The 27,758-nt window shown below is 31.1% G+C and overlaps 1 protein-coding gene across 1 annotated transcript in view; it reads right to left on the reverse strand.

Annotated features, from left to right (window-relative positions):
* LOC143058335 (voltage-gated delayed rectifier potassium channel KCNH8-like) overlaps positions 1 to 23,781 on the reverse strand; it is a 149,489-nt gene extending 125,708 nt beyond the window's left edge. Inside the window, exon 1 of the mRNA XM_076231808.1 lies at positions 23,536 to 23,781. The gene's annotated coding sequence lies outside the window, so the exon portion shown is untranslated. The remainder of the gene's footprint in view (positions 1 to 23,535) is intronic.
* Between the last annotated feature and the right edge of the window lie 3,977 nt (positions 23,782 to 27,758).

The raw sequence follows: 27,758 nt of genomic DNA on the forward strand, positions 1-27,758 counted from the left end.
CCAGTGTCCGGAATTTTTTTTAAAGAGATTTTTCAATTTCATACTCTTGCTTCAAAAGATCAAAATGTGTGTTTTTTAAATCGTCTCTTTTGTTGTTACGTTAGTTTCTAATTTAGAAAAAAAACTTGCATACAAGGGCTAAACATATTAAAAGAAAAAAAAAACACTTTAAAACTGATAAACTGTTTTCATTGTGTTACAAATAATGACCCTTTATTCTGTTTTATATGTACTTGTTAACATCGATATACATATATACAAATGTATAATAGTAATACTGTGAAAAGTACTGGTTATGTGTCATCGTTTACAAATGTTTGTTTCAGCATCTTCAATGAAGTGAAAAAACAAAAACAAAAACAAAACAAAAAATACAAAAAAAGTAATACAAGACGTCACTTCGTACAGTGTGTTGACCAATATATAAAGGTAAATCAGTCGACAAGAAACTAAGGATAAGTTACAGCATAAATCTCCAGGGGAATAGTATCTTTAGGGGAGATAATAGTATTTAGGATAGGTGTTTCAACGAGGTTTAGATTGACTTTAATTGTTTATCAGCTCTTGTTAAATTATATTCAAGTCACGTTTATAATGTTTTGACATTGAAGCCTACAAGTTTTCTACATCAAAATAATTACCTATAATGTGTATGATATCCATGTAATAATATTGATTACCGTGACTATCCATTAATATTGGCCGACCTAGATACTAATTACATTAAACGGTACCAGATTCATAGCACAATATGGGCTTTTTCTACAATTAATGTCTCTTCAGTGAAGCTCGAGGCAAAATATTGAGAGTCAAGCAACGTTAAAGAGCTGATATGATCTCGCAAAGGACTTGAGGAGTAGTCTAACCAGGAAATAGAATCAAAGCTATGCATGGGATAGATATATTCCTTGATTTTAAAATTATTTCTAATATTTTCTACAACAATAAAACAATATCAGTATGTTAATATCAGTATCGAAGTACCAAGCTATCCAAGAATGATAAGAAAGGCATTGAATTACACATTGACCTCACTACTTTAATAAAAATGTACCTTCAAAACTTTACTTTTTCAGTTCATTGATTAAAGATGTAAAATTAACATTATTATTTGCATATAAAGAATTGTTTTACTTCTGTCATTTCATGTTCTTTTAGCTTACTATACGGATTTTCTTCACTGTTGAAGACCGTAAGGTTATCTTTAGTTGCTATGTTCTACGTAATTTTGGATTTTGGCAGAGATTTGTCTCACAAGACAACAAGAGGTCAAAATACCCAATGACTAAACAGTGTCTCTACCATGTGTCAAAATCTATATCGTTAATTGTAAAGATGGTCGAGGTCAAAATGATCAGTAATAAACATGTGTCTTAAACAGATGTCAAAATATATTGTTAATTGTTATGAAGGGCGAGGTCAAAATATTCAGTAGGGAGCAAGTGTATAACATGCAAGTATTGCCCATTGTCTAAGTTAAACATTCGATAACAGAGTGTAGGTTGCACTTTCTAAATACAGCTGTTTCAAAAGCCACGCATTTTTCGGGGAGACGTATGATATTCATAGATATGTTACTTTGTTAACGTACCGGTTCCCAGATATGATCTCTGTGTTTCATCACATAGAGAAATAACTTGATACTGTAACCAGTATAGAAAAACATAGTTGCGCTTATTATATATTTCTTAAAATGTCCGAAAGTCGAAGGTAAATTCACAATGGAAAAGTTGAAGACTTTGTTTCTGTGTTTTAAGTCATAATATTACATTTGTCTGTTTCCGCTCGACATTATCATTTATCATGTTCACCCGTGTACCATGTTATTTGTTTGCCGATTTGACGTTCACCATTCTGATACTAATATTTAATGTGCCCCGCATTGATTTCTTCTTACACTTTACTAACACCACAATAAAGTCAGACATGTGTTTTCCGGGGGTTTTGTTTTGTTGGTTTCAGTTTTACATGTTTTATTGATTAGTGTTGTATTCATCAGGAGTCCAGTTTTCTCTTTCGAATCATTCCATAATTTCGCATCGCGATTTGTTTTAGTTTACTATACATAATGGTTTAATGAATTGTTGAAAACAGCAAGCCCCACAGTGACCACTAATGTTTCACATGCCTGGCATTTTTATTTTTGTCTTTATTGATAGTTGCCTCAATGTCAATCATACCAAACTTCTCGTTAGTTTTTTTTTTGTTTTTTTTTTCTTAACATGCAAGTATTCAATTAATCTGTTATCTGGTTAATTAGTGAGACTATAAGAACGCAAAAAGATAATCAATTATCTAAATATAACAGCGTAAAGACGATAACAATCATAATCATTTAAGTTTTAGTTTCATTTTTAGCAGCGTTAGGCTAATTACCATCTAAGTAAACAATCTTCAGAAACACGTAACATTTACGATTATGTAGTACTGAAAAAGTAAGATGGTTCTGAAATATAACGAACACGCAAAATAGGCAAATTTGATAAATAATAAAGAAACATGTCATACTAATTTTTTAAAGAAGAGAGAAAAATGGCTTAAAATTAAGAAAAAATAATTAAAGAATTGAAGGATGTCCCTTCAGGCCGTCGATTATAATGGCACACTCTATGTAAGTATATATAGCAGTGATAAGCCGGTTTGTCTAAGTGCCATATTAAAATGTAACAAACGGGCTGTAGAATTATGGTCAAAATTGATCAACAAAATCATATTCCTGACCACGATAACGACATTCTTGATATAAAGGATGTGGTATTTTATAGATTGGGATAATTATCTTTAATTTGTAAGATATCTCTATGGTAATTGTATTAAATGGAATGGCATCCATTACGGTAGTCGGTTTCCTTCAGGCGAAATATGACAGTCATTAATGATCGAGTTATCAAAAAGCATTGAAATAAACTGTCATAAAATGAAACGCCAACACACAGATAAAACTATCAACAAAGGTCTATTAAGATGAATAAGTGTTTTATATTGTCATGCATTGTCTATTTGCTGTTACCCGTGGTCGCGCTGCTTTAATAGACCCCTCAAACCACTATGATAGGGCTCGTATAACGTGTATTCATTTATTTTCGTGGGAACCAATTTTCGCAGAATGAGGAAAACTTGTATTTTGTAAATATTTGATTTCGTGGTTTTGCAAAAGTCTGCATATATAAATTATACTTACTTAGTCTACGAAATACTGATCAGTGACGCTCGAATCCAAAATAGTTAAAACGGTCAAATAAAGTACAAGTTCTCCGCCGCATTATTTGCGTCTGTCACAAGTCAGGAGCCTGTGGCCTTTGTTAGTCTTGTAGACTTTTTTTTAATTTTAGTTTCTTTTATAAAATTTGGTTTTTAATATGACGTCTATTATCACTGAACTAGTATACATATTTGTTTAGGGGCCAGCTGATGGAAACCTCCGGGTGCGGGATTTTCTCTCTGCATTGAAGACCCATTGGTGGCCTTCGGATGTTGTCTGCTCTGTGGTCGGGTTGTTGTCTCTTTGACACATTCCCCATTTCCATTCTCAATTTTACTAACTGCTTATAGTCCTTTGTTAACTTATGTGAACCCTTGTTATTATGCTTCGTTGATTATGTTACCTATGCCTAAATCGGAATCCGACTTCTTTTTAGTTAAATACTACGGTGCATATAAGTGTGATTTGATTATTACAAATTGGCTGGTGTATAGGACTGGGGAGGATTGAGATCTCGTAAATCATGTTTAATCCCGCGTCTTATGTTTGCGCATGTACCAAATCAGGAACATCTAGCCTGTGTTTGTCTTGATTTTATTTTAATTGTTTGCGCATTTAATATTTTCGATGTTTTTTGGCGCAAATTTCGCTGAAGTAATATACATTATTATTGTTTACGGGTCAGCTGAAGTCTGCGTCCGGCTGTGAGATTTTAGTCGGGTTATTGTATCATTTCATATTCTCCATTTCCAGTCTCTTTTGTAGTACTTCATTCACATTTCAGACAAGTTTGTATTCTCGTATACAGACACATTAGATGTAGATCACATTCAGATAAATACAAGTTATTTAGAAACTGACCGAAAAAGAAAGATATTTAAATAAACGTAAATGTTAACGTTCGCTTAAGCTCTATTTTTTTTTTATCTTAACTGTTCTAATGATTTAATTGGGCGCTTTTACCTTGGTGAAGAAATTCCGTTCGTCTAATTGGTATAAGCTATTAAATGTCATAGTTTATATGCCGCAATAATAAAATCTTCGTTTTCCGTTCAATTTCCTTCTCAGGAAACATCCTGATACTTTCATAAATAATCAATTCCCGAGTATGTTCTTTATACATAATGGTTAAGATTGTAGGAAAGTTACCAGAAAGAGGAATATAGCATCAAGATACCAGAAAGAGGAATATAGCATCAAGATACCAGAAAGAAGAATATAGCATCAAGCTACCAGAAAGAAGAATATAGCATAAAGATACCAGAAAGAGGAATATAGCATCAAGATACAAGAAAGAGGAATATAGCATCAAGATACCAGAAAGAAGAATATAGCATCAAGATATCAGAAAGAGGAAAATAGCATCAATATACAAGAAAGAGGAATATAGCATCAAGATATCAGAAAGAGGATTATAGCATCAATATACCAGAAGGAAGAATAGAGCATCAAGATACCAGAAAGAGGAATATAGCATCAATATACCAGAAAGAAGAATATAGAATCAAGATACCAGAAAGAGGAATATAGCATCAAAATACCAGAAAGAAGAATATAGCATCAAGATACCAGAAAGATGAATATAGCATAAAGATACCAGAAAGAGGAATATAGTATCAATATACAAGAAAGAGGAATATAGCATCAATATACCAGAAAGAAGAATATAGCATCAATATACCAGAAAGAAGAATATAGCATCAAGATACCAGAAAGAGGAATATAGCATCAAGATACCAGAAAGAAGAATATAGCATCAAGATACCAGAAAGATGAATATAGCATAAAGATACCAGAAAGAGGAATATAGTATCAATATACAAGAAAGAGGAATATAGCATCAATATACCAGAAAGAAGAATATAGCATCAATATACCAGAAAGAAGAATATAGCATCAAGATACCAGAAAGAGGAATATAGCATCAAGATACCAGAAAGAGTAACATAGCATCAAGATACCAGAAAGAGGAATATAGCATCAAGATACCAGAAAGATGAATATTGCATCAAAATACCAGAAAGAAGAATATAGCATCAAAATACCAGCAAGAAGAATATAGCATAAAGATACCAGAAAGAGGAATAAAGCACCAAGATACCAGAAAGAGGAATATAGCATCAAGATACCAGAAAGAGGAATATAGCATCAATATACAAGAAAGAGGAATATAGCCTCAAGATACCAGAAAGAAGAATATAGCATCAATATACCAGAAAGAAGAATATAGCATCAAGCTACCAGAAAGAGGAATATAGCATCAAGATACCAGAAAGAGGAATATAGCATCAATATACCAGAAAGAGGAATATAGCATCAATATACCAAAAAGAGGAATATAGCATCAAGATACCAGAAAGATGAATATAGCATCAAGATACCAGAAAGAAGAATATAGCATCAAGATACCAGAAAGAGGAATATAGCATAAAGATACCAGAAAGAGGAATATAGCATCAAGATATCAGAAAGAAGAATATAGCATCAAGATACCAGAAAGAAGAATATAGCATCAAGATACCAGAAAGAGGAATATAACATCAAGATACCAGAAAGAGGAAAATAGCATCAATATACAAGAAAGAGAAATATAGCATCAAGATATCAGAAAGAGGATTATAGCATCAATATACCAGAAGGAAGAATATAGCATCAAGATACCAGAAAGAGGAATATAGCATCAATATACCAGAAAGAAGAATATAGAATCAAGATACCAGAAAGAGGAATATAGCATCAAAATACCAGAAAGAAGAATATAGCATCAAGATACCAGAAAGATGAATATAGCATAAAGATACCAGAAAGAGGAATATAGTATCAATATACAAGAAAGAGGAATATAGCATCAATATACCAGAAAGAAGAATATAGCATCAATATACCAGAAAGAAAAATATAGCATCAAGATACCAGAAAGAAGAATATAGCATCAAGATACCAGAAAGATGAATATAGCATAAAGATACCAGAAAGAGGAATATAGTATCAATATACAAGAAAGAGGAATATAGCATCAATATACCAGAAAGAAGAATATAGCATCAATATACCAGAAAGAAGAATATAGCATCAAGATACCAGAAAGAGGAATATAGCATCAAGATACCAGAAAGAGTAACATAGCATCAAGATACCAGAAAGAGGAATATAGCATCAAGATACCAGAAAGATGAATATTGCATCAAAATACCAGAAAGAAGAATATAGCATCAAAATACCAGCAAGAAGAATATAGCATAAAGATACCAGAAAGAGGAATATAGCACCAAGATACCAGAAAGAGGAATATAGCATCAAGATACCAGAAAGAGGAATATAGCATCAATATACAAGAAAGAGGAATATAGCCTCAAGATACCAGAAAGAAGAATATAGCATCAATATACCAGAAAGAAGAATATAGCATCAAGCTACCAGAAAGAGGAATATAGCATCAAGATACCAGAAAGATGAATATAGCATCAATATACCAGAAAGAGGAATATAGCATCAATATACCAAAAAGAGGAATATAGCATCAAGATACCAGAAAGAGGAATATAGCATCAAGATACCAGAAAGAAGAATATAGCATCAAGATACCAGAAAGAGGAATATAGCATCAATATACCAGAAAGAAGAATATAGCATCAATATACAAGAAAGAGGAATATAGCATCAAGATACCAGAAAGAGGAATATAACATCAAGATACCAGAAAGAGGAATATAGCATCTAGATACCAGAAAGAAGAATATATCATCAAGATACCAGAAATAAGAATATAGCATCAAAATACCAGAAAGAGGAATATAGCATCAAGCTACCAGAAAGAAGAATATAGCATCAAGCTACCAGAAAGAGGAATATAGCACCAAGATACCATAAAGAAGAATATAGCATCAATATACCAGAAAGAGGAATATAGCATCAAAATACCAGGAAGAAGAATATATCATCAAGATACCAGAAATAAGAATATAGCATCAAAATACCAGAAAGAAGAATATAGCATCAAGATACCAGAAAGAAGAATATAGCATAAATATGTTTACGTTTTATGAACGACAATCTATAGAACAAAAACCATATTAATGATACATTAAAAACGATTGCACATTACTTGTTCACTCATAATCAAGTATTCTCTTTTATTCAAGGAACGTTTGAATTACATTAGGTCAATGTCAATTGTACGAAGTTAATTAATAACGATTAAGTAACAAGCTTATTTGTTCGTTATTGGTGACAATTCCAGAAGTTTATTGGCTTAAATTTATGATGACATTTGAAATCCTTTCCTTAATCGTTTTCGCGGACAGAATGACATTAAGACGATATATTAAGTCCTTTGTTATAGCTTCAGTGGTGACAGAACCAATTTATATGTTAAGCATAACACGGCTTTATACATCTAGAATGCAAGCTACCATCACTGACTTTCCAATATTAGGATTCGGTTCAATTTGCTTATACTGTGTTTTGCTTTGGTTTTAAAGTGAAGTTAAAGGTTTTTCCTATTCATTTCTTTTTCGCATTTGCTTTATTTGCCCAAAAAAAATTAAACTTTTGACAAATTAAGATATAGTTCTAGATCATAATTACAAAACTTTGAAAATTTCGATAAACTAAGATTTTTTTTCCCCCGGCATAGACTACCTTAGCCGTTATTTCACAACATTTAGGAATTTTGGAGCCTAAATGCTTTTCAACTTTGAACTTGTATGGCTTTATAACTTGTTTAATCTGAGCGTAACTGATGAGTCTAGTGTAGACGAAACGCGCGTCTGGCGTTTTACATTATAAGCCTGGTACCCCTGATTACTATGTACCTTTAAAAACTATGTACCTTTACACACTATAAATTCGTGATACAGGATGTTTATCAAACTTATCAGCCATTAATCTGTGTGCCTGTAAAATTATGGATGTTCTGCAACCATATGTGAAAAACCCAATTCATATTGTTATCGACAAATTATAGAAAGAGCGACAAGAAGACGTGGTAGAGTTGGCATTCGATGAACAGTTGTAAATTTGACTAACTATCCTTGTCTCTTCAGTACTTCATTTTAAGTCCACATCTATATATCAGATATAAATACTCACCGAAAAAACAAACACTATTTACAAAGAACTTTGGTCTCCGGTTGAAAGAAACAAATCATGATCTTTTATAAGTGTTGATTAAGAAAGAATAAAAATGAAGATTTGAAATTCTTTCGAATGGTGAAAGACAAATCACAAAAATAATGAAATTCGAGGAAAATTCAACGGAAAGTGTCTATTCAAATGGCAAAATCAAAAGCTCAGACACATCTAACAAATGGATAACAACTATCATATTCCGGACTTGGTAATCGCATCTGTTGCATCTGACTTTGTTGTCTTTTAAGTATTGAATTTTTTTTTTTTGCATCACAGCTTTTAGTTTTGAAAATAAGAATAGGAAAATGTATTTATGAATATTACACAGCTGCTAACATTGATTTCGATTGAAGAAAAGTAACAGGATCTGTATGAATAAATTATTATTCATTCACTTTTGTCTATAGGTGAAGTGTATTAGCAAGTATTTAAAACTATGTACATAAATTGCATATTTCAAAAACTGAACAGCTTGACAGTTTAACAATTTCCCTCTTAGATTTGTCAGATAGATTAATTCTAAATATCTTTTTTTTATATTTATTTCTCTGAATAAGACGTTATTATTCCATTTTATATTCGTTAATTTTTGGTCGTCTTTATTAATAATTTCTGTATGAGTATGTTATGCATGACTGGAGTCGTGCATGTAACGTCTTACGCATTGATATGATAATTCAAAATTCTAAAAACAGATATAACAATGCCTTGCTTGAAATAACTCAAATATCAGTAGAAATGAAATTCATCTTTAAATAATGATTATTCATGACTCAATGTATTTGAATTATTAATAGAGCAGTCATTTTCTTAACAAGTACAATTATCTACGGACTGCTTTGAAATCTTCGCAATGATTACACTCAGTTTAATGTCTTAACCCACTTTCAGAGTAACTTTCCTTTGCATGTTTGACAGATCAATGATTATCGTTGAATTAATAGTATGCATTTTTTGCAGAAAAGAAATCTATCTAATATGAGACCGTCCCTTTTTTTTTGGCATTAAAGGAAAACACAGAGACGTAAATCGTTAAAGTTAAAAAGTATCTAGTATCAAATACTTTCATACAAAATTATATGAAACGTCATGAGTTGAGGTGACAATGCAAAGTGTATTGGAGAAAAGAGAACGGAAAGTAATATCAGTCTACCCGGGAGGTATCTATATTTCCGATATGTTTTATACGACACATGACCTTATTCCGAGATAAGATACATTTACAGCAATTTGTTTTATCATGCTTTAAAAATTATTGAAGAAATATCTTGGAAAAAATCAAATGTCAGTCTGACTTCCTCTTCCAAGAACATGAGACTTTTAAATGTCATCCTTGACCTTTATCTGTAACGATCAATTGAATGTCACATACGTGATCAAATAAACACACAATACAAGAGATATTTTTTATGCCCCACCTAAGATAGTAGAGGGGCATTATGTTTTCTGGTCTGTGCCTCCGTTCGTTCGTCCGTTCGTCCGTTCGTTCGTTCGTCCGTTCGTTCGTTCGTTCCGCTTCAGGTTAAAGTTTTTGGTCGAGGTAGTTTTTGATGAAGTTGAAGTCCAATCAATTTGAAACTTAGTACACATGTTCCCTATGATATGATCTTTCTAATTTTAATGTCAAATTAAAGTATTGACCCCAATTTCATGGTCCACTGAACAAAGAAGAAGATAGTGTGAAGCTCAGGTTAAAGTTTTTGGTCAAGGTAGTTTTTGATGAAGTTGAAGTCCAATCAACTTGAAACTTAGTACACATGTTAACTATGATATGATCTTTCTAATTTTAATGCCAAATTAAAGTATTGACCCCAATTTCACGGTCCAGTGAACATGTAAAATGATAGTGCGAGTGGGGCATCCGTGTACTATGGACACAGTCTTGTTTAAAGTGTTTTATGATTGCCAATCAAACAACTATTCATCAAAAAACACAAGATACGGATATTAACCACCACGGGTTGACAGGTTACTGTGCAACCCTAAACAATAAGCCAAATCATACCAGAAAAAAGAAACATTAAAAGGCTTTGGAGCACAAAAACATCAACACATACATGTACAACTTCAATTTTTTCATTCATAAAGGAGCACACTAGAATGGTAAAAATGACGCTACCCACAGTTTAAATTGTTCTGTGGTTGATGGTAATAATCAATGTTTACAAGTGTTAATGCACGCAGGTTTTTGTGGAGTTTTAGAATTTTTCCCGCCACAACGTTTTTTTTCTGGAATTGATTTGTTCAATTTGTAAGTTGCAGTAAGGAATTCTATTGTCCTTTTATTGTGTCCATATCTTCTCTCTATTTTGATATGATTTAATTTTGAATGTAACACATCTTCTGGCTGAAAATGTTTTGTCTATTAGCTCATAGACTTTATTTTGTCATGTGACTGCGACGTCAACGTTTCCATCATGATTTACTCCTTTCATTAAATTATAAGAAATGACTTGAATAGTTTATCTGTCTATTCGAAATAACATAAACAATGTAGATCAGACTTAAAAATAACACGTGACGCGGGTTATTCAGTGTGCACCACATTTTTAGGTTATTTCTTCATAGATCGAAAAAATATTAAAGTCGTTCCTTAAATGCTGTTTTCTACTTTTCTTTAAAAAGAGAGCCAGAAGATATCAAAGGGATAGTGCAAAGTGGGAATCTACATTACGTACAAGACACACATTTAAACACGAAAGACAGAACAATACGAACACAATAAATAAAACATGAATGTTAACAGTTGAACCGAAAGGGTATATGTAAGTCGATCTTATTCTTAATGTAATGCCCGTCGTCACTATTTAGATTGTTGTAAATAAATTCATCATTTGATGAAACCCACCATTAATACAGTTACAAATATGAATTGTAATATTTTCTTTATATCATTAATTCAATGAATGTGTACTTAAACAGATATCAAGTTTACCAGGACCGTTATAGATATAATTACCCCGTCTTATCACCATATTTGAATGGCTTCGTATTGATTAGTCGTTAGTTTTCCATATTGTGTTTTGCAATTTGTAATTTGTTTTCTATTGTGTGGTTTGCATTCTGTTCTCTTGTGTTTTTTATCGTTTTTCTGTTCTTGCTATGGTATTTTCAATCTGTTTTTGACTTTTGAATTTAAAGGTCTCTGGTAGCTTTCGCTTCTATTATACTTAATTATTGTGGTAAGTTAAATATTCTTAACCGCAATTTAATTCTTAAAAGAGGGACGAAAGATACCAAAGGGACAGTCAAACTCATAAATCTAAAACAAACTGACAACACCATGGCTAAAAATGAAAAAGACAAACAAACAACAGCACGAATGACACAACATGAAAAACTAAAGAATAAACACCACGAACCCCACCAAAAACTAGGAGTGACCTCAGGTGCTCCGGAAGGGTAAGCAGATCCTACTCCACATGTGACACCCGTCGTGTTGCTTATGTGATAACAAATCCGGTAAATAGTCGAATTCGGTAGGTCACATTGTTAGCATGAGAAAATACATACATTAGAAATATCGATGTTCAAATATTATAAAACCATTACAAAGATACAAAACAAATAACCTTTAAAACTGATGGTAATGCATCAACTGTAAACCACTAACAACTTATCACATATAGAAGATAAAACTCCATTCAACATTTAAAAACATCACTATTTGAATCCGAGTATAGTTAGTTCTGTTTGCTTATCATCTAATATATAGCAACTGTAATCATTGCACTATTGAAGTACATGGTTATTGAAATAAATTTAACATAGCAGTAACTAATCCGATTGCGATCTCTACGTTTCTAATATTTCAACAATGATTTTGACATGAAGCTATTTGCTGCGAACAAAAGAAGCCAAAATCACGAGGTTTTTGACGGATATATAATGATGTATTGGTATTCCACGACAGCATTTAGGTTAATGTACAAGAATCCCGTAAAGCGATTGCTATTATTCAAACTCGACGAAAATAAGAAAACCAATTAAAGAAACCATTTCCTCATTTGGAAGTGTTTTAAAGGATAATAGGAAACAACAGAAAAAGTATTAACGTCTAATCAAGAAATTCTATTTTCAGTGTGCAAAATAAACAAAATATAAATTTTAATTGTATGAAACATCCAATTATAAAAGGGACAAGACTACATTGTATCATAATATTCTGTATTAATATCAAAAACAAGGTCATACACTGAAGTCGTAAATAACAAAGTAGGATGACATTATTTTCTGTTTAACTCTACCGTAGATTAATTTATTGTCGTTGGTACAAATGTTCGTGGTTTCAGGAAAACTTAGATATTCGTGGATATTTGATTTCGTGGTTTTTGCAAAGTATGCACTCTCACTATAGAAAATTTGTAATTCGTTTAACATTTAAATTCTTTGTTTCCCTGTATCAACAGTATATGGGATGTTTTTTTCTAAAATTAAAGAGATGTCATTGATAGTTTGTTATAAATGTGTACATTGATTTAATACATGGCTCTCTGGTGTCTGAACATTGATGGCACTCAATTTTTGGACTTGCGTCAATTTCGAAAAAGAATTTATAGCTAGCCTTAAAACTATTTTTACCCACCGTTTGCTTCAGAAAATGTCTTTACCAAACCAGGAATACGACAATTGTTTTTTATTTGTAGTAATTGATTTTGTCCGTTTTATGGACTTTCCTTTTTTTAATTTGACTTCAAGTTCAGAAATTTTGTTATACGTTTGTATGTAACATAGAGTGCATTTCTTTCTAACCAACATTTTGTTTACGTTGTGTGGCGTTTGTAATTGTTTTCTAAACGCTTCAAAAGTAGAAATACTTACATCGTTTAATCAGTGTTGACTGACCCTGTTTGAACTTTCAATAATGCATGCACATGTTGTTGGTAAACAGACTTATTACGAAAGGAGAAACACATACATCGTTCAATCTGGTTGATGTTGTACTAACAAATGATAAACAACAAACTGTAGACGCATTTTTAATGAGTGCATAGTTCGTCAAAGTTTATGTAAACTTTGCAAGCGTATGTTAGAAACAAATGATCAAAACATGTGCGCGCTTAGCCGTTTGCATCGTATGTGTTAGAAAGAAATGCTCGCAGGGTCTCCTCGTTCTGCATTGCAGTTCAGTACTAGGTGAATACCTATTTAAAGCACCCGGTAACTAAGTAAACATTATAATTGTAAACTATTGAATTAGTTGAAAATGTTTTATTACATTTTATATTAGTCATCAGAAATAGATTGTTAATTCAATGTGTACAAAATTAAACACAAAGGTGACATGTCAATTTTTGATTGATCAAAATTAAATACAATCTAAACGTATATTTGCGTAAATATGCAAAAACAATTAAACACAAGAGAATCAGACTTATAAAGGAGGGGCGAAAGATACCAGAGGAACAGTCAAACTCATAAATCGAAAATAAACTGACAATGCCATGGTTAAAGAGTAAATGATTTAACACATATGAATCAAATCATTGCCCATTTGTAGAAACCAATGTTATCGTACAAGTCAGAAGAATTACTAAGGATAAATATGAGAATAACAAAAGATCATACGGGTTGTTATTTTGTAAAGCACTGACTAAAACCATTGTCATAATGATTCAAGGATAAAGTACATTAAGGTTGTCATCAATACTATGACGTTGCCCATAAATTAATACTAAAACGGAAGTTCAAAAATAGATATAAAAACCTGAGCCAATCTGTTGATCTCGTATTTAATGTTTGATATAATCGGTTAACGGAAGTACTTAAGTAATAATACTATAATCTTGAAATAAATCAACAACAGAATTGATTAAAAGCTTTAACTTGTCAATATAAAAAACCCTTCAAATGCTAGAATGTCCGATATAGTGATATGATTATACAATTATAAGAAAACTATGATGGAGAAAAGAAGTATTTTCAAACCGATTTCAAAATGAAAGAGAAAAGAGAAAACATATCAGTTTCTAACCTATTAATACGCCAATAGCAGATTTAGAAATTGACAACGTGTGTTAATAACCTATTGTGGGTGATTTAAACCAACCTTTGGTTGTCATTTGTTGTTATATTGTCGTTCGACTGAATTATCCTTGACATATACCACACGAATAATTTAACCTATAACCATATATATTTTATAGGCGCATTATTTAGATAGTGAAATGATAAAATTGTGGTTTTACTAATTGACTTTCAAAAACGCAAGTTGACAGTTGAAAACATCCTGATTTGAGCATAAATCAATAAAGTTATTTTCATTTACTGAATACCTGACTACAATACCCGCCATAATGATTGAAGGATGACTCGTCAAATAAAACTGTCGTTCAATTGACAATAATACATGATTGTATTACATTGTTAGTGTTAGTTATAACTGGTAAATTAACGCAATTGTCGACGCTTTTGTACACTCATAATATTAAAGATACATTATCATTGTAAATTGTACACAACCATGAAACAGTACTAAAACTAAGGTTTTAATCTCCTAAGGGAAGGATGACGATTGAACTATTTTGTTTAAATATTCTAACATTGACTCTATATCTTTTAATTTGATTGGTTCTCTGTCCATTAAAGCAAGGTTTGTGTTCATTCTATGAGGAAAATCGCAGCAGCTAGATGTCAGACCAAACAATCAGTTGACATCGTAGGTTGAATCTTGTTGTCTGTTTGTTTGATGTATTTGTGCTGTTTATGTAGCCATTTTATTAAGGACTTTCCGTTTTGAATTTTCCTCAAAGTTCAGTATATTTGTAATTTTCCATTTTACAAAAAAAAAAAAAAAAAAAAAAAGAAGGAAATAATGGACATACTTCTCACACTTTAAAGAGTAGTTAAGGCGATTAATATATTCCCCAATGTAATACGGAATATGATTGAAAGTTTGAATATAATACAGGAGTACTACTTAATCCTTAAAAACTAACTTAGATTTAAAAAATGATATTCTTGACAATTCAAACAAATTCGAACGAATAAAGCTCGTTTGAATTATCATTGTCATATCACTGGGTGACTTAATAACATCCACGTGGATTACCAACTGTCATTAAATACTTAAATGTTTTCTTGCGAAGGCGTACCAAATACACTTCATTACGGAAAGAGAAAACCAACGGATGTAACATCAGCTGTATGGATAAACCTAATGAATTACTTTGCGTAGACCTCAATTTATTCTTCTCAGAGATGAAGTTTAAATTTGAATGAATAGTAATACAAAGGCAGAACAGAGCTTTCATGTCACGTGTTATGTCAGATACAAAAGAAATTAGATCCGATTCTGAGGACTACAGATGTTTTGACACAAAGAAGGAATTAATAAAGATTAAGAATTTTAGAAGAAAATTGCAATATTTTTATCTGATCAAAGAATAGAGTTAGTGATTAATTTTATTTATTTTGAAGGCAATGAACCTATCAGTTACATTTGCATATTATCTATTATTGCAAAGATAAAGACGCTTTATCATAATACCACAAAGAAGAAGACACAATAAGATATATCGCATACTTTTTGTTGTTTATGTTGTACACATTTTGTAATAGATTGTCTTATCACCACATGTCAACATGTGTGTGCTGCGAATACTGTTTACCTTTGCAGAGCTCTACCAATCTCTGACAAAAAGTAGCATTCAGAAGGCAAATATCCATTGAACAATTAACGAACACATTTGATGTTTAGAAGTCATTTTATTCTTAGCTAAACAAATGAAAGGGAACGACTATGTATTTACATTAACATTTTTAATTTATAAGGTAAAAGTACAAAGGTTTGTTCTTTTACACCATTATGAGCATTTGAAATTTTAAGACTAGCGGCAATAAGTTAAAACATTTAGGAGCTACCATTAGATAAAATAAAACGTTGAACAACATCACCCAACATATTTACGATGTCATTATTTCGTAAGGTTTATTAAGCAATTAGTTAAAGAAACACTTTTTAAAAGAAGCTTTGGTAAACAAATGAGATAAGTTCTGCTACAGAAAACAATGAAACTAAGTGCATCAGAACATGGATCTTAAAAATAAACTATTTTACATCAGAACATTACCCATTAAATGAAATATTGCGTTTTGCTTTATGAACATTTGCGGATTTGCTTTATATTTTTGATTATTATTAGCACTATCTTTGAAAGTTGTCAGTTATAATTGTTGAATTTGAATATCAAAATTTTTATCGTAAAGCTTATAAATATCTTCCTAATTCATAAGTAATTACTAGACATTGTTAAAACCATCAATATCTGCAAAGCAAACACTATTAAATCATAATCGGGTTTTTGTATACATAAAACAGTGACATATACATTCATCAACTCTGATTCGAAAAGTTGAAAATAAGTTGCTTTTTCTTATCTACTTACAATGATAAAACATGTAGGAAAACAAATTTTATCATAAGGACGGTTAACAATGTCTACATTTCCCTTTTGATCTTACTGTTTTATATTTTTTAAATTACGGACAAGAATTGATACTAAAAAATATTCGGAAATTACATTATATACCAGTGCCTCATGGCATCTTGAATGAGATACACCGCGTCAATATATTAATGAAATGCACGTGACTTCATTCACACAACAAATATCACAACGGGTTATAAACGAGTATAACACTTCGGTGTTGACATGAATATCAATAATGTGTTTTTTTGTTTTTTTTTATAAATTTCCTGTTTACAAAACATTCATTTTTTTCAAAAAAAAATAAGGATTTCCTTAACCAAGGGATAGATTATAGCCGTATTTGGTACACATTTTTGGAATTTTGGATCCTCAATATTAATGCTCTTCAATTGTACTTGTTTGGCTTTCTAAATATTTTGATATGAGCGTCACTGATGAGTCTTATGTAGACGAGACGCGCGTCATTTTATAGTATTTGGTAAATAAGCTAATTTATGTTGTTATTTTCATTTTATAGAATTTGGTAAATAAGCTAATTTAACAATATTTATAGTCTTAACTTAGTAGTCAGAACTTCGGCGCAGACATGATTTTTTACAATCTTTTGTAAGACTATCCGTTTATGAATTTTGAAACATAAGGAAACTGAGATTTAAACTCCTAAAGGCAATGTTGGTCTTAAGTGGATTCGGATATTCTATAAGTTATTTTTGGTCATATAGCTCTACAATTGTTTCAGTTCTTATAAATCGTCGGCTTTCATATATTTGGCTTTAAGCGTTCTGGTTAAAGGTAAAGATGTTTCATAAGTACGATCCTGAGAAAAAAAAAAACAATAGTAAAGGATATTCTATTATCAGATCATGTGTATTGTAACATTACTGACAATAATTCTTAATACATGCTATTCTTGTAATACGGAAATATGTCTTCGAATCAAAGACAGGCGTCTTGATTGAAATTTATAAGGAGTCCAGTTCAAAGGGATTATCTAAGATATCAAAGTTTCATCCATTAAATAATGGTGGAAACAAGAAAGATAAAATAATCCAGTTCTATAAATTGTTATTTAAACGCCGTTTTGATATTTATTTCTGATTAAAGACTAATAGAATCCTTTAATCGTAAGCTTTCACACGATTTTGCTTTTTTGATATACTGAAATAATTGTTATATGCAACAGCTACATTGTGTAGCTATTGAACCAGGTTGGGTTTAATCCCCCTTTTTTCTATCTAAAGAAAATTCATGTATCAATTCGTCAGAGAAATGGTAGTTGTTATCCATTCGAGTGATATGTTTAAGCTTTTGATTTTGCCGTTTGATGAGAGACTTTCTGTTTTGAATTTTCATCGGAGTCTAGTATTTTTGTGATGTCATATTTTTTTTCTAAAGATCACAAAACTCAACCTTCATTAAAAAAAATATTAAACCAATCTTAACCTTTCTTATTTCTTGTTCCTTGTTTTCCCGAAATCGAACATTTCCGAATGTTCTTATAATGAAATCACTTTGTATGAAAATGTAATTGGTAATATAGTGTTTAAAATTCCTGAGACATGTACAGACATTGCATATCGTGTTTTATGGGTTCCAATTTTACTTGACCTCCAATTTATGTAGATCTTGTTAGGTGGCAAATCATGTCTTCTGGGAAAAGTCTCATTCACTATATATAGAAACATCTTCCTTTATTCATATGTACTATTATTGGAGCCTTTTTTTGTTTTTGGAAGAAATCCCAAAATGTAAACACCACTCTATTTTCTATTAATAACCCGGATCTGTTTAACTAGAAAATTATTTGTATTTTGTTGGATGTTATAAATGTCATTAAATTCATTTGCTCAGCAATCAATAACACGATATTTCATTAACTGCAGGTCTGTATAAACAATAGACTTTTTTTCCAATTATTGACTTAGATAATTGTGTTGTTGTCGATTTTTGTCTGATAAACGTTTTGCACGTAAAACTTAACTTATTTGAAATAACCAGTTTTGTTCAGGACTCATTAAAAACAGTTTGCAATACCACTACATACTGAATACTTTAATCGAAGCAAGAATAGGTCACCGTTTTGCACCAATTTTGAACAAAATCATTTAACATATGTTCGAGTATGGTAAGCTATAAACGGCACAAATATGTGAATGTTTAAATAATAGAAATGAAAAAACAAATCATCTGAGTAATGCGCAAAAAATAAAAAAAAAAACAAATATGATAGACGGCAACCAATGACAAGCACGGATTGATAGGGTCCGGACCAATACCGTTTACGCCTGCTAAACATTACAAACATAGTATCTTACCTTTTTCTTCTAATTTCAATTTATTTCATTTAAAATGTGCAAAACAAAATACAGTGATGTTAATGCTTTTCATTGAAAATGATTTCAATGCAATCACGAAAACAAATAGTGCGGTAACTGCATGTCTGCTTTATGTCAATCTTACATGCTAAATTCAACTTTCATTTCCCCAATAGTAATGACCAGAAATAATAATACTATATTTAGGACATTAAATATGCATGTAGTCTTTAAGCCATTTTACTCGATTTCGTTTTGATACAATCAGATTGCTTGTTGTTGAAATTGTTAACTGAACAACTTTCGTTCATCAAACTGAACTATTATGGATTTTTGTCGCTTTCCTATAGCTATATATACTCCTTGTATTTCAGAAAATATTTTTTCAACACGGAATATGTAACTCAAAATATTGAAGTAGATAAACATGATTCGAACCTTATATGCATATTTTTGTTATCTGGTAAGCGTATTGGAACTTTTGATAAATACAATAACAAATTAAATATTAAAGTTCTAAAAAAATCAAATCTTTTGTTATAGGTTACTGTTTCCACGAACGTGACATACATGTACAGCATTAGACTTATCAGTGGGTTCGTCCTTGAATACGAAAGGTGCCACATGTGAAGTAGGATATTGGTACCCTTTGGGAAAACACGAGAACATACCCATTAGTGATGTGTTTCATTGATAAGTCTTTAGTTTTCCATTTGTGTTTCGTGTACTGTTGGGTTTTTGAGGTTTTTATTTGGCATGGTGATGCCAGTTTATTTTCGACTTATAAGTTTGAATGTTTTTTGGATTTCTTTTGCCTCTTATTAATGAATATACATGATAGCATGAACAAATCTGAATTGTTTTGATTTCTCATAATATAACAAGTCTTGATTCATTGTATTTAAACTTTGTTGTAATCAAATATAAGAAATGTATATAGAACTTGTAGATATAAAAAGAAGATGTGGTATGATTGCCAATGAGACAACTCTCTACAAGAGACAAAAATGACACAGAAACTAACAACTATGGGTCACCGTACCGCCTTCAACAATGAGGACATACTATGGAATACAAGTTTTTGTTGATTATCATTGTTCTAAGCTATTGCGTCAATATCATAGAGCATTAATCATTAAATCGTTTCAATGTATAAAATTGTGAAACGAAAGCAAATTATGCACTTAATTAGTCGAACAACACAACGTTACTAACAAAGGATAAGTTTTGAATTAATAATTTATTTGAATCTTAATTAACACACGGAAGCTATTCAAACGTCCATTTCTAACGATATAGCATATCACTATGAACTTAATTTGATTGTGTTGAATATCGGTAATACAATTTATGTTGTTTGCTTAGCAATCGGTGATATAGGATTTACAATAACTGCATATTAAAGTAGATAATCGCTTTTTAATTGTTCTTGAATCATATAATGGATGTTTTAGTCGATATTAACAGATATAAACAGCTAAACGTTTTGCATTTCCTATTTAATTATAATGAAGATTTTTTGTAATTTAATATAATGTTGATCATATAAAAATAATAAAACTTACATAAGGGTTCTTAATGCTCTTCAACTGTGTACTTGATTTGTACTTTTAACTTTTTGTATTCGAATAGTACAGGTGGGTCATTTAAGAGATGAAACGCGCATCTGGCGTACACTATTGCAAGCCTGAAATCTTCAATGACTTTGTGTTTAACATTCGAGCCAAAAAATGAAAAACCATGAACGTTATAAATTATCTATAAAAAAAAGGGACTATAGTATATTGATTGTTATAATTTATTTTTATATAAACATTTTTTTCAAACTTTAAGTTTAAAAATATTTTATTGCATACACACAATTTGGATTAAGCACTTTTTACGATAAGTTTTTGTCAATCAGATTTATACATTTATCATATCATGCATATGTTAGAATAAAATATATTCAACAGACATAGAATATGACACTGGGGTGAAAATTGTATATATCTGATCAACTTTCAGTTTTAAAACTTGTTTTATCTTAGGCGAGATCTGTATACAGAAACTTTTTTTCAACCGTTGTTAGATATCTGTTTGATAAACTTCCGATTTCAATTCAACTTTTAAAACCCATGGAACGAATGGAAAACAAATAAACTAATCATAGATAACAGGACTAAAACATGGCGCCTACACCAGATGCCCTTCGTCCTCAAAGAACTCATCAGTGACGCTCGACCGAAAAGAAAGCCAAAAAGGCCAAATAAAGTACTGTCATAATCCTGCCTTGGTTTAGATATTTTTAGAACTCGTTACAAAATATTAAATGTTTTTTTTCTGTATGTATGCACTATATGTCCTTTACTGAAGTCTATTTACGTATGCTTCCATTTTGCCCATTTTTATTTCTATAACTTGACAACAACACGCAAAGTGCTGAAATTCCATTACTTTAAACTATTTGCAATGCAATTAGATAAACAAATATTATTTTGAACGCATGTCTACATAAATTGCTTTCTTGTCAATCGTGCATGTTACCGTAGACGCTCATTTCCTGTATCTTATAAATGTTGCCATAATAACAAGAACCAAAACAATGATAACATTAGTCAATGTAGTCACTCTGTGAGAAATGAAAACGAAAACTTATATTCTGAAACATTTTATTCCGGATAACTTCTATTTCTACTATTAAAAAAGTAGTTTTTGTCGTCATCAATTTATTTTTAGACAAACTAAATTTTAAAATGTTTCAGTATATTATTAAGCAAGTAAATAGATAGTGTAAATATGTAAATGTTTTGGATTAGGCATTATCCGTATTTTATTATTTCTACATAAGATTGAGAATGGAAATGGGGAATGTGTCAAAGTGACAACAACCCGACCATAGAGTAGACAACAGCCGAAGGCCACCAATGGGTCTTCAATGTAGCAAGAAACTCCCGCACCCGGAGGCGTCCTTCAGCGAGCCCCTAAACAAATATGCATACTAGTTCAGTGATAATGGACGTCAAACTAATCTCTGAGTTATACAAAAGAAACTAAAATTAAAAATCATACCAGACTAACAAATGCCAGTGGCTCCTGACTTGGGACAGGCGCAAAATTGCGGTGGGGTTAAACATGTTTTTGAGATCTCAACCCTCAAGAATGGAATTTGTTTGATGTCGTATTTTCGTTGTTATTTAGTCCCTGATTTACGCTAGGTGATTCGATCTTCATTGTGAATTGAGTAAGAAAACTCTGTGTCTTTCTCTTGTAAAATCTATAATGATAACGCAAACACCAAAAAGAGAGAATTGGGAGTTACAGATGACCAAATATCTTTAATAGAAGACAAATCAGGGTACAAAATAGCATGACGAGTTTTTGCTAACCTTTTCGGAATCTTAGGTTCTCAATGCTCTTAAATTGCAAAGATTTGGAAACAAAATGTGTTTAACTGGTGTACATTATTCTAAAAACATAGGTCAAACTTAAACGGTGATCTGGAATTGCGTACATACCAACAATCAAAACTCGGATGGATACATGTTGCAATGGTAATCCGCCATATCTCTTCATTTTCATATTAAATAAAATAAAAACAAAAATGCTATCCGTTTCCAATTTGACAATATACCGAAAAAAAAAAAACACTTTCATTCATCAGACAATATGTACGTAACACACAGAAAATTCAATTATACCCACTAAGATTTTTTACAGGTTGCATTGTGAAAATTAGAAAAATAAGGACATTGGGTTGAAACCTCCATGTTGACTTTCATTTGAATAAAAAAGCGTACCGGATTTATTTCCCAATTAACAATACAGCATTCCCGAAAACTATTTGATTTCACAGGAAATAAAATTTAAAGGAGAATTAAATGATTGATATACAAATACCCCAAGGCCATACTGATACAACAACAATATATTAACAAGAATATTGATTTGATTGATAATTGCATTAAATCAAGGGAACACATAAGGTCAGAAATACTGCAAAAAAACTAAATGCAGATGTTCAGGTCTATCAGAACCACAACGCAAACAATATGATATGCACGGCTTTAAGAACATGTTTGCCTTTCCAGGTTTTCGGTTTATACAAGATTAGATTTATACAGGTTTCTTTGTACAATACCTTTCGTAAAATGGCATATATCATATTCTTTCAAGTGATGGTTATATACAATACTTTTCTTATAACGTCAAATTATTTAACGATTCAGTTTTATTTGTTTAATTTTTCATTTGTCATCCGGGTGTTCTATCGTATAGAAGTTAACCAAGATCTTTTAAAGCAGGAGATACATTTGAATGCATACGTTACACACATAGTTTACCGTCGCTACCAAGTGATCATTGAAAATTATAAAATAAAATTGGGCGTTTTATGATCCAACTATCAAATTAACCTACTTCCGTCAAAAGAGTAAACAACATCAGTTTCAGTTAAATAAGTTAAAATTGTACTCACGTGTGCCATCAAACTTGGTTGCTATGGTATCAAGAAATGTATTCTGCTGTTGGGCTAAAAATCCCTTTCTTGCGGTCATAATCCTTGTTAAAGTAACTGCCTTAATCCATCATATATTGTCACACTCTTATAATTGTCCACAGAGAATTACACTGATATCCAGTTTTATAGGTGTCAATTAAAAACACAGTGTTGATATCGCTTTAACACACCTTTATAGCTACTTCTGATTTAATAAATTGTTTTCAGTTCGCCATCTGAAAAAAATATGTTAAAATAATTAGTTATCAAATGTACCAGTATTCTAATTTTATACACCAGACGCGCGTTTCGTCTACATAAGACTCATCAGTAACGCTCAGATCAAATCGTTATAAAGCCAAACAAGTATAAAGTTGTGGATTACCTTAAATAAGATACAAAAGTAGTTATATAACATTACGGTACTTTTCAAATTCATGAAATTCATAAGTATCAAATCACGACGACTTCGTTTGGACTAGGGTTACCTTATATGGTAAAGGCATTAAAAAAACTAAGTTTTGATTTGATAATTCTATGGAGGAAAACCGTGATCATTAAACATATTGAAAGAGTTCAAATAGGCCAACTAAAACAGATCATCTCAAAATATAGCTCATCTTTGAAGCAAAATATTAAGATTTTGAACTTAAAACGATCGTTTTGTCGTTGCTAGACTAGTGCAAATCGGAACCAACAAGTTAAAAGCATTGAGACTCTACCACCGACCCCCGCCCCCCAAATCTAAAAGTGTTTGTTACCAATTTCAAGGAGAAGGAATCCTATTTATTTTAAACACATACTAGTTTTGTAAACATTGTACATGTATTTATGGTTATATTAACAAAATAACAAGGTCGGTTTCATCAGTGGTGTCAATAAGGCATTTCATAACTATTATCACAACGTAATCAGTAAGAAAAAAAAACTACGAAATATTTAAATCATTCCTAGCATTTTATGAAAATAATTGTTGGCCTATTTGTAAATATAAAGTATAAAGAGTACATTTTGTTGTACCAGAGAGATATATAACAAATAGAAAATTCAGTCTCATAAAACCGTCAAGTAAAAGTAGTCCTTTATGAATGTGGCAAAACAAATATTTGACTGTTGATTCATTGTTATGTGCTAGATACCAATTTTCATGGATTTCGCGGTAACATGGCAACCACGAATTTCCTCAATCTACAAAAATTTGTATTAATGAAAGAAAACGAATCCCCAGTCTAAGCATAAACTACTACTGGTAGACTTCAGCAATAGGATAAGAGCACGACAGTAGTTAACTTTGCGCGAGAAAAAAGAATCTTACCGTTTATCATGTTTATATTTATACAAAATCATCAAAAAAATATTAAAGCCAATATATATTTTTAATTCCTGCTGGTACAAGAGTATTTGGCACTGATATAAACAGTTATACAATATCTTTTTATTTCATAACGATACAGTTTATATTTTATTCAACACTTCTTCTAAAGCTTCAAAATTAAACTGCAATGTATATCTATATATGCTTATAATGGTGTATGAAAATATCAAATAATAATAGTGTAAAATAACCAATCATTCAACAAAAACGTAATAAAGTGTGAAAGTGCCAACAAATACCAACGGCTATTCCAGTAATGGTTTTATTGACTTTGATCAGCTATCCTTATTATAAATTTTACAGGTGAAATGGTTCTTTCCGCTAAACATTGTTTGCAATATACATATTCTGTTTTAACGTTTACTTCAACAGATTCCTTGATTTGTTTTTCATGTGTTTGAAATGTCATATGTTACGGACTAAAATTGTGAGTAAATGTGTCACATAAAGTATTGTAATCTGTATAAAGATAACATTCACTTAAAATCTCTACGCCTACATCAACAACTTTTATATTTTATCATCTTCACTGTGAAGCATTATAGTTTATCGCTGTTCCATGTTTTGTTTCTTCAGAACTTACTATTTCTTATAAGTCAAAAATTAGTATAGAGAATAGTTCAAACTTTTGCAAAACTTACATAATAATGTTATTATAAAACTGTAACCTTTTCTGAAAATTAAAATATGTCATGTTCGTTCTGTCAGAGAATGTTCAGACCCATCCACTACAGTAAGTACTTTTTAATTTAGTTTTAATTTAAATACATCTATCTATAGTGGATTCGGAAACAAGTTTTGCAACTAATATAAATCCTTTTCCACTTTGCGGGTGCGAGTACTGCCTTGTAGTGGCATTATCCTACTCTTTTTTCGAAATCTACAATGGTGGCTTTAATGTGCAAGAGAAACTTTGTGTTAGTAGTCCGATACACTAACTACAGTAAGATCAATATTGTACAGGTGTATCGCTTGTATTCAGTTACCGAAAAAGATAAAATAATTTATTGGTTTTACTACAGATCAAAACCAATATTTCAGATCAAACTAGTCTAGTACTGATAGTTTATTTTGCAATAAGTTTTAAAATGAACTCATCGCGTTTTACTTAAAAATTTATTTAATTTTATACGTATAGATGCATGATGACTTTTATGCTGTCTATAATAGGATCACTTATCCAGAGATCATTTGGTGACCTTTATGAAAATTTGCAGACGACATCATTGATCGTATACCAAATTAATAGTCTAATCTATTTAGTTGTGTCTCGAGCCCATTCCTGATTGTGACACTTTGACTAAACATCTATGTCTTATTCCCTTTTCAGATTCTAATGCAGTATTGGTAATCTCATTGTTCGTACACCAAATGCAAATAACGTTATGTCATTGGTTGAATTTCCGTTGTTTATGACGTTGTAAACATATCGCAACGTTTTTCTGTGCGCTTTTGGAAAAATTACCTAGCATATACAGTGTATCAGTAATGATGTACTGTTTATTCATTATTATTGATTGGATAACCATTTTTTGTGGATTTCGGGGGTACAAGTAAACCACAATATAAAAATTCCAAGAACGAGAAATTTCCTACAGGCTTTATGCAGACCTTGGCAAAACCACGATATTAAATATTCACGAAAATTCAAGTTTTCTTTTATCCAGGAAAAATGGAACCAACGAAAATAAATGAATCCACTGCATTTGATACAGCTATGTCTTGTATACATACAGTTAATATCAAGAACAATAAAGAGAAAATAACACTTCATTCATCAGAAAAAGCGGTACATTTATAAATATTGCACCTACATTCAATCGAGACGATATGAAATATAAAAACAGATGTGGTATGATTGTTAATGAGACAACTCTCCACATGAGACCAAAATGACACACAAATTAACAATCATAGGTCACTGTACGGCCTTCAACAAAGCCCATACCACATAGTCAACTATAAAAGGCCCAGAAATGACAATGTAAAACAATTAAAACGAGAAAACTAGCGACCTTATTTATGTACAAAAAAGGAACGAAAAACAAAAAGGTAGCTCATAAACAAACGAGCTTTGGACAGACACATACGTATATACAGTCTATTTTTTGTTATTATCAGGAGAAGCAAACCATAAACAACATTAAGATGAAATCTGGTATTTTGAAGTGATAAAAAGAAAAATCTTATAAATTTAGAAACAGGACAACAAATGATGGGCAACATTGACATGAAATCTGATATTTTGAAATCTTTAAAAAATTAACGTTATTGAAATTATAAAAAGAAAATATATAAAAAAAGAAACAGGAGGAGGAAATCATAAGCAACATTAGAACGAAACTGGTATTTTGAAATAATAAAAAAGAAACTTAGTTATTTCGAAAATGTCTAACCTTTCACTAAAAGGGGATACTTTCCTCACATTGTCTTGTTTAGAAACTCCATTTCATGCTGGATAACATTGTACAATATGCTTGTTGCATTACATTTAATATAATACATACGATCTAAATTCGTTCATCAGGATTTATTTAAGCCATATTTAATCCGTTATTTAAAACTTTCTGTTGCAACACTTCTGTTTACGTTATTAAGTTTTCTCTTTAATTAAACAGTTTGTTGTCCAATTTACAATATTGTCCTGTAAGCCTCTTTATGTTCATCAATATAAAACATCGTACATTTTTGCAACTTGAATAAAACAGATACACTGCGTGTGATCAATAATTAACAAAGATTATTTCCATTTTATGACTAACACATCACTCTATTTAACACTAATATAACATCAAAGACTATATATAACACTTTTGATTAAAAAATC

The sequence above is a fragment of the Mytilus galloprovincialis genome, chromosome 14, assembly GCF_965363235.1.
Source record: "Mytilus galloprovincialis chromosome 14, xbMytGall1.hap1.1, whole genome shotgun sequence".
NCBI classification, from domain to species: Eukaryota; Metazoa; Mollusca; class Bivalvia; order Mytilida; family Mytilidae; genus Mytilus; species Mytilus galloprovincialis.